Source organism: Ranitomeya variabilis, chromosome 6, assembly GCF_051348905.1.
Source record: "Ranitomeya variabilis isolate aRanVar5 chromosome 6, aRanVar5.hap1, whole genome shotgun sequence".
NCBI lineage: Eukaryota > Metazoa > Chordata > Amphibia > Anura > Dendrobatidae > Ranitomeya > Ranitomeya variabilis.
In genome coordinates, this window is record NC_135237.1 from 226,059,982 (window position 1) to 226,075,497 (window position 15,516).

At 45.2% G+C, this 15,516-nt stretch overlaps 1 protein-coding gene across 1 annotated transcript in view; it reads right to left on the bottom strand.

Moving 5' to 3' along the window:
* The window catches only part of TRIO (trio Rho guanine nucleotide exchange factor), a 3,555,343-nt gene that overhangs the window by 1,967,012 nt on the left and 1,572,815 nt on the right, over positions 1–15,516 (bottom strand).

Genomic DNA, 15,516 nt, shown 5'->3' on the forward strand with positions numbered 1-15,516 from the left:
CACAACACTTGGTGCAAATAATAAACACAGCTTAGCAGTCTATAGGAAACTTCAGAGAAAAATGCAATCAAGAACAAAGTTTATGAAGCACAGTTATTCTTGAGGATACTTGACACGAATAAATCCTTGTCTTAGTCCAGACACAAATAGATATGCTTATATAAGGCAGTTCAAATCATATCTTAGCTCAACCAGGGAGGCCTGGTTAATAGTCTCAGGTTAATGCAAAGCAGCAGCAGCTTACATGTCCAGCAAATGCAGGTGGAAGTAAACAAGAGCAGCAGATGAGGGAGGATTACTGGAAACTTGTGTATGCAGCAGGAACTCAGAGCAGAGTAGCAGGATCACACAGGTTCACAGGAGCAGGTGTATAGCCAGGGAGTAATCAGAGGTCAGGAGCTGGATGCAAGGCAGAATACTCTAGCACAGACTGAAGGCTGGGGTGGAGTTTTATAGCAGGAAGACACAGTGCACATGAGACCAAAGACACCATCTTGGAAAAGGGCAGTAATGCACAAAAGGTAAAAAATGTTCAGAGTCCTGACACAATGCAATCTAAGCGGCAGAAAGTGGCTGGCTGATATACGACAAACTAACAGGACTGAAGTATATCCACTTTGTGAGAATTTGAATCTCACTTTTTTTTTTTGGGGAGACTGAACCAAAACTCAGGCCCTGCGCATAAAACAACACAATGTAAGAGGCAGAAAGTGGCTGGCTGATATACGACAAACTAACAGGACTGAAGTATATCCACTTTGTGAGAATTTGAATCTCACTTTTTTTTTGGAGACTGAACCAAAACTCAGGCCCAGTGTGTATAACAATGCAATCTAAGTGGCAGAAAGTGGCTGGATGACATACAACAAACTAACAGGACTGAAGTATATCCACTTTGTGAGAATTTGAATCTCACTTTTTTTGGGGAGAGACTGAACCAAAACTCAGGCCCTGTGCATAAACAACACAATGTAAGTGGCAGAAAGTGGCTGGCTGACATACAACAAACTAACAGGACTGAAGTATATCCACTTTGTGAGAATTTGAATCTCATTTTTTTTGGGGGGGGGAGACTGAACCAAAACTCAGGCCCAGTGTATATAACAACGCAATCTAAGTGGCAGAAAGTGGCTGGCTGACATACGACAAACTAACAGGACTGAAGTATATACACTTTGTGAGAATTTGAATCTCCCTTTTTTTGGGGGGAGACTGAACCAAAACTCAGGTCCAGTGTATAAAACAACACAATGTAAGTGGCAGAAAGTGGCTGGCTGATATACGACAAACTAACATTACTGAAGTACATCCACTTTGTGAAAATTTGAATCTCACTTTTTTTTTTTTTTTGGGAGACTGAACCAAAACTCAGGCCCATTGTATATAACAATGCAATCTAAGTGGCAGAAAGTGGCTGGCTGATATACGACAAACTAACAGGACTGAAGTATATCCACTTTGTGAGAATTTGAATCTCACCTTTTTTTTCTGGAGACTGAACCAAAACCCAGGCCCAGTGTATAAAACAACACAATGTAAGTGGCAGAAAGTGGCTGGAAGATATATGAAAAAATACAAGGACTGTAATACAATTTCAATCTCTCTACAATGATCTCAGGACAAGTATGGCAGCAATAAAAAGGACTGCTGCACACAAAAGTGTGGACAAATAAACAAGATAACTGTGCAGAAAGGAGCACCAGGATTTTTGCTTTTAAAAAAGCAGTTGGTTTGCACAGCAGCATACAAACAGCAATGCAGCTATCAGGGAGCCTTACAAGGCAGCCTAATAAGCTACAGAGCTGATGCACAAAAATATAGCCTCCACTGTCCCTGCAAAAAAAGGTGGTGTTGGACAGTGGAAATTGCTACAGCACAAGAAGTTTGGGGGTTAATCTTCCCTCCCTAACTATATCCCTTCTTCTGATGAAGCTGCAGCAACCTCTCCCTATGCTAAGATCGGCAGAAGTAAGATGGCGGTCGTCGTGCACGCCCCTTTATAGCCCCTGTGACGCCCCAGAAAGCAAGCCAATCACTGTCATGCCCTTCTCTAAGATGGTAGGGACCGATACCTATGTCATCACACTGCCCACATTCTGCATCCTCCTTCATTGGCTGAAAAATGGCACTGAAAGCATCATATGAAACAAGACTTTTGCTCGCAGATCGCCGACCTCATGGCCAATCCCACACTGCGATCGGGTCGGGTTTCATGAAACCCGACTTTGCCGAAAGTTGGCGATTTTTTAATTTGTCCGATCCGTTTCGCTCAACCCTATCCACCACTGTTGTCTTCCGTGGGTGCCCAGGTCTTTTTGCATTGATGAGTTTACCAGTGCTTTCTTTCTTTCTCAGGATGTACCAAACTGTAGATTTTGCCACTCCTAATATTGTAGCAATTTCTCGGATGGGTTTTTTCTGTTTTTGCAGCTTAAGGATGGCTTGTTTCACCTGCATGGAGAGCACCTTTGACCTCATGTTTACTTCACAGCAAAGCCTTCCAAATGCAAGCACCACACCACAAATCAACTCCAGGCCTTTTATATGCTTAATTGAGAATGACACAACAAAGGGATTGCCCACACCTGTCCATGAAATAGCCTTGGAGTCAATTGTCCAATTACTTTTGGTCCCTTTAAAAACAGGGTGGCACATGTTAAGGAGCTGAAACTCCTAAACCCTTCATCCAATTTTATTGTGGATAACCTCAAATGAAAGCTGAAAGTCTGAACTTCAACTGCATCTGAATTGTTTTGTTTAAAATTCATTGTGGTAATGTCTATAACCAAAATTAGAAAAATGTTGTCTCTGTCCAAATATATATGGATGTAACTGTACTACGCCACACAGGAGAGCTGACAGATCCTCTATATACTACACCCCACAGGAGTAATGACAGATCCTCTATATACTATGCCACACAGGACAGATCCTCTATACTACACCACACAGTAGAGCCGACTGATGATTTATATACTACACCACACAGGAGAGCTGACAGATCCTCTTTATACTATGCCACACAGGACAGATCCTCTATATACTACACCACAAAGGAAAGCCAACAGATGATTTATATACTACACCACACAGGAGAGCTGACAGATCCTCTTTATACTAAGCCTCACATGACAGATCCTCTATATACTACACTTTATTGAGCTTGCAGTAATCATTACAGAACCACCACTCGCCACTGGACTTTGGTATGAGGACGATGGGACTTGACCAGCCACTTTTTGATTCCTCTATTACCCCGAGGTCAAGCATCCTCTTCACCTCATGTGAGATTATCTGCCGGCGTGCTTCAGGGGTTCTGTAGGGCTTTAGGTTTACCCTTACATGAGGCTCCGTTAGTATGTCGTGTTCCACAACCTGTGTGCGCCCTGGCAATTCCGAGAACAGATCACAGTTTTGCTGCAGCAGTTCTCGACATTGCTGCTTCTGGGCTGGTGTCAATGTCTCTGCAATGACGACGTCCTCGACCTTGGCTTTGGGACGGGCCCCCAGGCAAGGAGCTTCCAGCGGTTCACGGTCTCACCAAAGTTTGAGCAGATTCACATGGTACACCTTGAACGGCTTCCTGAGATTGGGCTGGGGTACCTTATAATTCATGTCCCCGAGTTTCTCCACCACCTCATTCGGGCCTTGCCACTTGGTCAGGAACTTGCTCTCCACAGTTGGTATGAGTACTAGCACGCGGTCCCAGGGCTGGAACTGCCTCAGTCTCGCTGATCGGTTGTACACCCTCTCCTTGGCCTCCTGCGCCTGGAGCAGATGTTCCTTCACGATAGGCATTATGTAAGCCATTCTCTCCTGCAGCTGGGTAATATGCTCTATCACGCTTCGGTGTGGCATGAGTTCAGCCTCCCAGGTGTCCTTGGCCATTTCCAGGAGCTCTTGTGGATGTCTACAGTACAGAAGTTCAAATGCCGTGAACCCAGTAGATACCTGTGGGACTTCTCTAAGGGAAAAAAGCAAGAACAGGAGTAAATAGTCCCAGTTTCGATCATCATTCTCAACAACACTCTTGAGCATGGCCTTCAAGGTCTTGTAGAAGCCCTCCACCAGGCCATCGGTCGGCGGATGGTACCTGGAGGTTCACAGCTGGGTGATCTGTAGGACTCTGCAATCTCCTGCATCACTTTGTTCATATTTCCTTGGGCAATCCGGTCCTGGCAAAGATGTGTACCAGCTCCCGCGCGATACTCTTAGCTGAAGAGTTCCTCAGTGGCACTGTTTTGGGGTATTGGGTTGTATAATCCATGACAACCAAGATGTATTCGTGGCTGAGTGCCGGTTTAACAAGAGGCCCCACCAAGTCCATAGCAATTATCTCAAAGGGAATTTCTATCACCAGCAAGGGAAATAAGGGGTTTCTGAAGGGAGACACATGGGCAGTTATCTGGCAGGTAGTGCAAGACCTACATTACTCTAGAATCTCATGGTAATAGCCTGGCCAATAAAATCTCTGCAGTACCTTCTCCTAAGTTTTCTATACACCTAGATGACCCCCAGTATATGTACATGGGTCATCTCTAGGACCCTCTGCCAGTACAGTGTCAGAACTAACAGCTGTTCCACAATTTCTCCCCCCCTCAATTTGGTCACCCGATACAGCAGCTCGCTAGTCACTGCAAAATGAGGGAACCTGGTGTCAGCCCCGGCTCTTGAGCAACCCCATTACATACAGTGACATTTTCAAAGGCATAATTCAATGTGAGTTCTCGAAGCTGAGCAGTTCCTAAGTTCTCTCTGAGCACCTCTAAATCAGTGAAGCTGGGCTCCTCATGTACAGTCTCGAGGACACAAAGGAGAAACTTCATCACCTCTGCTCCTGACAGAGTTACTTTCCGAGGGGCCTGGCTTTGAATCGGGACACGGTACAGCCCTCTTCTGCCACAAGCCCCAGAACAGAGAAAAATCACGACCCAGTATGATGGGATGGATCAAGTCTCTCACTACCCCAACCTCATGGGTCTTTTCACCACAGTCTTTACCCATGGTTACCCTGGCTACAGGGTAGTCCTTGGCATCTCCATTTATGCAGTGGGCACCAACCCATTTATTGTGGAATAACTGGTGGGACAGTTCCACGCTGATTAGTGTCACCAGACTTCAAAAGTCCAACAGCCCAAGGACCCTTACCCCATTGATGGAGACGGTACACCACTGCAGACCGTCACCGAGTTTACAGTCCATGCCGCAGGCTGGGTAAGCATAATACGAGCACCGTCTGCTGAGACTGCAGGCCATAGGTTAACCCCTTCCCGACCCATGACGCCACGTAGGCATCATGAAAACCCGTGCCAATCCGACCCATGACGCCTATGTGGCGTCATGGAATGATTGCGTCCCTGCAGATCGGGTGAAAGGGTTAACTCCAATTTCACCCGATCTGCAGGGACAGGGGGAGTGGTACTTCAGCCCAGGGGAAGTGGCTTCACACACCCCCCCCCCCCCCCCCGTGGCTACGATCGCTCTGATTGGCTGTTGAAAGTGAAATTGCCAATCAGAGCGATTTGTAATATTTCACCTAAAAAACTGGTGAAATATTACAATCCAGCCATGGCCGATGCTGCAATATCATCGGCCATGGCTGGAAACACTGATGTGAGCCCCCCCACCCCACCGATCGCCCCCCCAAGCCACCGATCTGTCCCGTAGTCCCCTCCGTCCTGTGCTCCGCTCCCCCGTCCTCCTGTCCGCTCCCCCCTGCTCCTATGCCACCCCCCCGTGCTCCGACCCCCCCCCCCTTATATTTACCGAGGCTCCCGGTGTCGGTCCGTCTTCCCCATGGGCGCCGCCATCTTCCAAAATGGCGGGCACATGCTCAGTGCTCCCGCTGAATCTGCCGGCCGGCAGATTAGTTACAAGTACATTTTGATCGCTGTGGTAGGTTCTATCACAGCGATCAAAATAAAAAAATAAATAAATAAACCCCCCCTTTATCACCCCCATAGGTAGGGACAATAATAAAATAAAGAAAATATTTTTATTTTCTTTTTCCACTAGGGTTAGGACAAGGGTTTGAACTAGGGGTAGGGTTAGGGGTAGGGTTAGGGTTAGGGGTAGGGTTATGGCATGTGCACACAGTGCGGATTTGGCTGTGGATCCTCAGCGGATTGGCCGCGGATCCGCAGCGGATTGGCCTTTTACCTGCAGATTTTTCAAAAATCGTGCGGAAAAATCTCACACAAATCTGCAACGTGGGCACATAGCCTTAGAGTTAGGGTTGCAATTAGGGCTAGGGTTGGAAATAGGGTTAAGAATAGGCTTGTGGTTAGGGTTACGGATAAGGTTAGGGGTGTGTTGGGGTTACAGTTGTGGTTAGGGTTGGGATTAGGGTTAGGGTTGGGATTAGGGTTAGGATTAGGGTTAGGGTTGGAATTAGGGTTACGGGTGTGTTGGGGTTAGGGTTGTGGTTAGGGGTGTGTTGGGGTTAGGGTTGTGATTAGGGTTATGGCTACAGTTGGGATTAGGATTAGGGGTGTGTTGGGGTTAGTGTTGAAGTTAGAATTGAGGGGTTTCCACTGTTTAGGCACATCAGGGGTCTCCAAACGCAACATGGCGCCACCATTGATTCCAGCCAATCTTGCGTTCAAAAAGTCAAATGGTGCTCCCTCCCTTCCAAGCCCCGATGTGCGCCCAAACAGTGGTTTACCCCCAATTTGGGGTACCAGCATACTCAGGACAAACTGGGCAACAACTGTTGGGGTCCAATTTCTCCAGTTACCCTTGCAAAAATAAAAAATTACTTGGTAAAACATAATTTTTGAAGAAAGAACAATTATTTTTTATTTTCACGTCTCTGCGTTATAAACTTCTGTGAAGCACTTGGGGGTTGAAAGTTCTCACCACACATCTAGATAAGTTCCTTCGGGGGTCTAGTTTCCAAAATGGGGTCACTTGTGGGGTGTTTCTACTGTTTAGGCACATCAGGGGCTCTGCAAATGCAACGTGATGCCCGCAGACCATTCCATCAAAGTCTGCATTTCAAATGTCACTACTTCCCTTCCGAGCCCTGAAGTGCACCCAAACAGTGGTTTGCCCCCACATATGGGGTACCAACACACTCACAACAAACTGGGCAACAACTATTGGGGCCAAATTTCTCCTGTTACCCTTGTGAAAATAAAAAATTGCTTGCTAAAACATCTTTTTTGAGGAAATAAAAATGATTTTTTATTTTCACGGCTCTGCGTTGTAAACTTCTGTGAAGCACTTGGGGGTTGAACGTGCTCATCACACATCTAGATAAGTTCCTTGGGGGGTCTAGTTTCCAAAATGGGGTCACTTGTGGGGTGTTTCTACTGTTTAGGCACATCATGGGCTCTGCAAATGCAATGTGACGCCCGCAGACCATTCCATCAAAGTCTGCATTTCAAATGTCACTACTTCCCTTCCGAGCCCTGACGTGTGCCCAAACAATGGTTTACCCCCACATATGGGGTATCAGCGTACTCACAACAAACTGTGCAACAACTATTGGGGTCCAATTTCTCCTGTTACCCTTGTGAAAATAAAAAATTGCTTGCTAAAACATCTTTTTTGAGGAAAGAAAAATGATTTTTTATTTTCACGGCTCTGCATTGTAAACTTCTGTGAAGCACTTGGGGGTTAAACGTGCTCACCACACATCTAGATAAGTTCCTTGGGGGGTCTAGTTTCCAAAATGGGGTCACTTGTGGGGGGTTTCTACTGTTTAGGCATATCATGGGCTCTGCAAACGTAACATGATGCCCGCAGACCATTCCATCAAAGTCTGCATTCCAAAACGTCACTACTTCCCTTCCGAGCCCCGGCATGTGCCCAAACCGTGGTTTACCCCCACATATGGGGTATCAGCGTACTCAGGAGAAACTGGACAACAACTTTTGGGGTCAAATTTCTCCTGTTACCCTTGCAAAAATAAAAAATTCTGGGCTAAAAAAATATTTTTGAGGAAAGGAAACACATTTATTATTTTCACAGCTCTGCGTTATAAACTTCTGTGAAGCACTTGGGTGTTCAAAGTGCTCACCACACATCTAGATAAGTTCCCGTGGGGGTCTAGTTTCCAAAATGGAGTCACTTGTGGGGAGTTCCTACTGTTTAGGCACATCAGGGGCTCTGCAAACGCAACCTGACGCCCGCAGAGCATTCCATCAAAGTCTGCATTTCAAAACATCACTACTTCCCTTCCAAACCCCGACGTGTGCCAAAACAGTGGTTTACCCCCACATGTGGGGTATCAGCGTACTCAGGAGAAACTGGACAACAACTTTTGGGGTCCAATTCCTCCTGTTACCATTGGGAAAATAAAAAATTGTGGGCTAAAAAATCATTTTTGAGAAAAGAAAAATTATTTTTTATTTTCATGGCTCTGCGTTATAAACTTCTGTGAAGCACTTGGGGGTTCAAAGTGCTCACCACACATCTAGATTAGTTCCTTGGGAGGTCTAGTTTCCAAAATGGGGTCACTTGTGCGGGAGCTCCAATGTTTAGGCACACAGGGGGCTCCTCCAAACGCGACATGGTGTCCGCTAATGATTGGAGCTAATTTTCCATTCAAAAAGCCAAATGGCGTGCCTTCCCTTCCGAGCCCTGCCGTGCGCCCAAACAGTGGTTTACCCCCACATATGGGGTATCATCGTACTCAGGACAAACTGGACAACAACATTTGGGGTCCAATCTCTCCTATTACCCTTGGGAAAATAAAAAATTCTGGGCTAAAAACCATTTTTGAGGAAATAAAAATTATTTTTTTATTTTCACGGCTCTGCGTTATAAACTTCTGTGAAGCACCTGGGGGTTATAAGTGCTCACTATGCATCTAGATGAGTTCCTTGGGGGGTCTAGTTTCCAAAATGGGGTCACTTTTAGGGGAGCTTCAATGTTTAGGCACACAGGGGCTCTCCAAACGCGACATGGTGTCCGCTAACGATTGGAGCTAATTTTCCATTCAAAAAGTAAAATGGCACGCCTCCGCTTCCGAGCCTTGCCGTGCACCCAAACAGTGGTTTACCCACACATATGAGGTATCGGCGTACTCAGGAGAAATTGCCCAACAAATTTTAGGATCCATTTTATCCTGTTGCCCATGCGAAAATGAAAAAATTGAGGCTAAAAGAAATTTTGTGTGAAAAAAAAGTACTTTTTCATTTTTACGGATCAATTTGTGAAGCACCTGATGGCTTAAAGTGCTCACTATGCTTCTAGATAAGTTCCTTGGGGGGTCTAGTTTCCAAAATGGGGTCAATTGTGGGGGAGCTCCAATGTTTAGGCACACAGGGGCTCTCCAAACGTGACATGGTGTCCGCTAGCGATGGAGATAATTTTTCATTCAAAAAGTCAAATGGCGCTCCTTCCCTTCCGAGCCTTGCCGTGCACCCAAACAGTGGTTTACCCCCACATATGAGGTATCGGCGTACTCAGGAGAAATTGCCCAACAAATTTTAGGATCCATTTTATCCTGTTGCCCATGTGAAAATGAAAAAATTGAGGCTAAAATAATTTTTTTGTGAAAAAAAAGTACTGTTTCATTTTTACAGATCAATTTGTGAAGCACCTGGGGGTTTAAAGTGCTCACTATGCTTCTAGATAAGTTCCTTGGGGGGTCTAGTTTCCAAAATGGGGTCACTTGTGGGGGAGCTCCAATGTTTAGGCACACGGGGGCTCTCCTAACGCGACATGGTGTCCGCTAAAGATTGGAGCCAATTTTTCATTGAAAAAGTCAAATGGCGCTCCTTCCCTTCCGAGCCCTGCCGTGCGCCCAAACAGTGGTTTACCCCCACATATGAGGTATCAGCGTACTCAGGACAAATTGGACAACAACGTTCATGGTCCAGTTTCTCCTTTTACCCTTGGGAAAATAAAAAAAATTTCGCTAAAACATCATTTTTGTGACTAAAAAGTTAAATGTTCATTTTTTACTTCCATGTTGCTTCTGCTGCTGTGAAACACCTGAAGGGTTAATAAACTTCTTGAATGTGGTTTTGAGCACGTTGAGGGGTGCAGTTTTAGAATGGTGTCACTTTTGGGTATTTTCAGCCATATAGAACCCTGAAACTGACTTCAAATGTGAGGTGGTCCCTAAAAAAAATGTTTTTGTAAATTTTGTTGTAAAAATGAGAAATCACTGGTCAAATTTTAACCCTTATAACTTCCTAGCAAAAAAAAAAATTGTTTCCAAAATTGTGCTGATGTAAAGTAGACATGTGGGAAATGTTATTTATTAACTATTTTGTGTCACATAACTCTCTGGTTTAACAGAATAAAAATTCAAAATTTGAAAATTGCGAAATTTTCAAAATTTTTGCCAAATTTTCGTTTTTTTCACAAATAAACTCAGAAATTATCGACCTAAATTTACCACTAACATGAAGCCCAATATGTCACAAAAAAACAATCTCAGAATCGCTAGGATCCGTTGAAGCGTTCCTGAGTTATTACCTCATAAAGGGACACTGGTCAGAATTGCAAAAAACGGCAAGGTCATTAAGGCCAAAATAGGCTGGGTCATGAAGGGGTTAAGGGGGCATCTAACACTGGGCGGCTATGTGCCCAGGATTGTGACACTGCCAACAGACCACAACCTTCATCCCAGTCTTAGAGGTCCCCTCAGCAGGATTGGGACTCCCCCAGTTATGGGCCTAGCCACCCTCTTTGGTGAGCCCACCCTCTTTTGGGTATCCCAGTACAGGGCCATAGTAAAATCCATTTTCACCAGGGCTTTCTCCACCACCTGGTACCTCTCAACCAGTCCAACCGAATCCTCTGCAATCAGGGGGTCACCCTGGGCAACCCAGGTCTGTATTGGCCTTGGCAGGAAGTGAATGAATCTGTCCATCACCACACGCTCGACCATATTGGCCAGAGTGGAAGACTCTGGCTGCAGCCACTTTTGGAACAGGTGTAGCAAGTCAAACATCTGTGAAAGGGCTGGTTTATCGTCAGCATATGCCCAGCGGTGGACTCGTTGAACCCTTACAGACATTGTCATCCCCAGGCGTGCCAGTATCTCAGTTTTTAACTTCCCATACTCCTTGGCATCCTGGAGGGCTAAGTCATAATATGCCTTTTGGGGCTCCATCGTCAGATATGGTGCCAGTACCTCTGCCCACTGCTTCGGTGGAAGTCTCAACCATTCAGTCACCCACTCAAAAACTGTCAAGAAGGCTTCCGCATCATCCCCCAGGGTCATTTTCTGCATAGCTTGGCTTACCTTATTCCGGGCATATACATCACTTTCCATAGATGAGGAGGAGACCGACTGTCTTACCTGAGCGACCTCTGCTAGAAGCTCCATTTGTTGCTTTAGCGCCTCCTGCTGCTGTTGCTGCTGGAATTGCTGAAGCTGCTGTACCAGCAGCTTATTCGTCTCTTGTTGCGCTATTTGTACCTGCTGACTAGCAAGTTGGTGTTGCAGATGCGCCTGCATGAGATGTTTCACCAGCTTCTCTATGTTGCCGGAGGTCTCGTGCTGGATGGTGGATTTCACTCAGGACTAGTGTTGAGCGATACCGTCCGATACTTGAAAGTATCGGTATCGGAAAGTAACGGCCGATACCGGCAAAGTATCGGATCTAATCCGATACCGATACCCGATACCAATACAAGTCAATGGGACTCAAGTATCGGACGGTATCCCTGATGGTTCCCAGGGTCTGAAGGAGAGGAAACTCTCCTTCAGGCCCTGGGATCCATATTAATGTGTAAAATAAAGAATTAAAATAAAAAATATTGCTATACTCACCTCTCCGACGCAGCCTGCACCTTACCGAGGAAACCGGCAGCCTTGTTTGCTTAAAATGCGCACGTTTACTGCCTTCCGTGACGTCACGGCTTCTGATTGGTCGCGTGCCGCCCATGTGACCGCGACGCAACCAATCACAACAAGCCGTGACGTAATTTTCAGGTCCTGAATGCCTAGAATTAGGTATTCAGGACCAGAAAATGACGTCACGGCTTGTGATTGGTCGCGTCGCGGTCACATGGGCGGCACGTGACCAATCACAAGCTGTGACGTAATTTTCAGGTCCTGAATGCCTAGAATCAGGCATTCAGGACCTGAAAATTACGTCACGGCTTGTTGTGATTGGTCGCGTCGCGGTATACTTGCGGTATCGGAATGCTCAACACTACTCAGGATATGTAGTTGTCCGCAGCCTCTATACGGGTTCCTGGATCGTTGCCCGCACTCACCACCACATGTGAGGGGTTGCTACTTTTGGTGGAAGCCTTCAGGAAGACTCATGAGCACATGCACTTGAAAGCACCAGTGGGTTTAATGTGCGCAGCATAAACCACGGTGCTTAAAACAAAACACAGCCCTCTGGGCACAGTAGAAAACAAAACAAAAATAGTAGCATACAGTTCAGTCCTCCTTGGTGCGGGTTCCTCCCGCAGATGGTTAGGGAAACCCACTCTTATTTCTTAGTACAACTTCTCCTCACAATACCACACACCGACTGAAGCACAGGTCCAGGTATATCATGTCATGTGCTAGTTAGTAGTCACGTGATCATGACATCACTGCAGGTCTGAAAACACCAGCAGGTCCTGCAGGAAAAAGGGGTACCGTGAGCACCCTCCCACCCCAACTGCGGGTGCTTACATGAAACCGGCCCATTGAACTCTGCATCTTGTGTACTGGAAGTAAAAAAACACTCCAGTTTCACATCACTGACATACATGCGTAGTGACACGTGCCTCCCTTCCAGTAACTCTGTCACATCCTTGATATACTAAGTCATACAAAACAGATCCTCTATATGCTACACCACACAAGAGAGTTGACAGATCCTCTATATACTGCACCACACAGGAGAGCTGACAGGTCCTCTATATAACACAGCACACAGGATAGCTGACAGATCCCCTATATACTAGGCCACACAGGAAAGATCCTCTATATACTCCACCACAGAGGAGAGTTGAGAGATCCTCTATGCACTATGCCACACAGGACAGATACTCTATATACTACACCACACAGGAGAGTCGACAGATCCTCATAAGACTACACCACACAGGAGAGCCGACAGATTCTCTATATACTATGCCACATAGGAAAGATCCTCTATATATTCCACCACAGAGGAGAGCTGACAGGTCCTCTATATACTATGCCACACAGGACAGATCCTCTGTAAACTACACCACACAGGAGAGCCAACAGATCCTCTGTATACTGCACAGCACAGGAGATCTGACAGATCTTCTAACTGCTATACCACACAGGACAGATCCTCTATATGCTACACCAGACAGGAAATAGCTGACATATCCTCTATATACCACACCACACACGAGCGCTTACAGGTCCTCTATATACTAGACAGCAAAGGAGAAATGACAGATATATATATATATATATATATATATATATATATATATATATATACTACACCACAAGGGAGAGCCAACAGATCCTCTATATACTAGCTTACACGGGACCATTCCTCTACAGACGACATCTCACATGAGACCCAACAGATCCTATGTATACTATGCACAGGAAAGCTGACAGATCCTCTATATAATACACCACACAGGAGAGCTGACAGATCTTCAATATACTACACTGCACAGGATAGCCGACAGATCCTATATATTACACCACACAGGATAGCTAACAGATCCTCTATATACTACACCACACAGGAGAGCTATCAGATCCTCTATATACTACACCGCACAGGATAGCCAATAGAGTCTCTAAATACTACACCACACAGGAGAACAGACAAATTCTCTATTTACTACACCACACAGGATGCTGACAGATCCTCTATAGAGTACACCACAAGGGAGAGCCAACAGATCCTCTATATACTACCTTACACAGGACCATTCCTCTACATACTGCATCACACATGAGAGCCAACAGATCCTATGTATACTACGCACAGAAAAGCTGACAGATCCTCTATATACTACACCACACTGGATAGCTGACAGATTTTCAATATACTACACTGCACAGGATAGCCGACAGAGTCTCTAAATACTACAATGCACAGGGGGAGAGCTGACAGATCCTCTATATACTACACCACACAGGAGAACCAACAGATCCTCTATATACTACACCACACAGGATAGCTAACAGATCCTCTATATACTACACCACACAGGAGAGCTAACAGATCTTCTATATACTACACCACACAGGATAGCCAACAGAGTCTCTAAATACTACATCACACAGGAGAACTAACAGATCCTCTAAATACTACACCACACAGGAGAGCTGACAGATTCTCTAAATACTACACCACACGGGATAGCGGACAGATCCTCTATATAATACAGTACACCACACAGTAGAACCAACAGATCTTCTTTATCCACACCACACAGGAGAGTTTACAGATCCTCTATAAACCACACCACAGGAGAGCTGACAGATCCTCTATATACAGTACTACACTTACACAGGAGAATTGACTGTTCCTCTATATACTACTCCACACAAGAGAGCTTACAGATCCTCTATATATTACACCACATAACAGAGCTGACAGATCCTCTAAATACTACACCACACAGGAGAGCTGACAGATCCTCTATATACTACACGACACAAGAGAGCTGAAAAATCCTCTATATACAGTGCCTTGCAAAGGTATTTGGCCCCATGGAACTTTTAAACCTTTTCCCACATAACATGCTTCAAACATAAAGATACCAAATGTTAATTTTTGGTGAAGAATCAAAGTGGGACACAATTGTGAAGTTGAACAAAATATATTGGTTATTTAAAATTTTTGGGGAAATACAAAAACTGAAAAGTGGGGTGTACAATATTATTCGGCCACTTTATTTTCAGTGCACCAAACTCACTCCAGAAGTTCATTGTGGATCTCTGAATGATCCAATGTTGTCCTAAATGACTAATGATGATAAAATATCATCCACCTGTGTGTAATCAAGTCTCCGTATAAATGCACCTGCTCTGTGATAGTCTCAGGGTTCTGTTTGAAGCACAGAGATCATCATGAAGACCAAGGAACACAACAGGCAGGTCCGTGATACTGTTGTGGAGAAGTTTAAAGCTGGATTTGGATACAAAATGATTTCCAAAACTTTAAACACCCCAAGGAGCACTATGCAAGCAATCATATTGAAATGTAAAAAGTATCATACCACTGCAAATCTACCAAGACCCGGCCGTCCACCTAAACTTTCAACTCAAACAAGGAGAAGACTGATCAGAGATGCAGCCAAGAGGCCCATGATCACTCTGGATGAACTGCAAAGATCTACAGCTGAGGTGGGACAGTCTGTCCATAGGACAACAATCAGTCGTGCACTGCACAAATCTGGCCTTTATGGAAGAGTGGCAAGAAGAAAGCTATTTCTCAAAGATATCCATGAAAAGTGTTATTTAAAGTTTGCAACAAGCCACCTGGGAGACACACCAAACATGTGGAAGAAGGTGCTCTGGTCAGATGAAACCAAAATCGAACTTTTTGGCAACAATGTCAATCGATATGTTTGCCGTAAAGACAACACAGCTCATCACCCTGA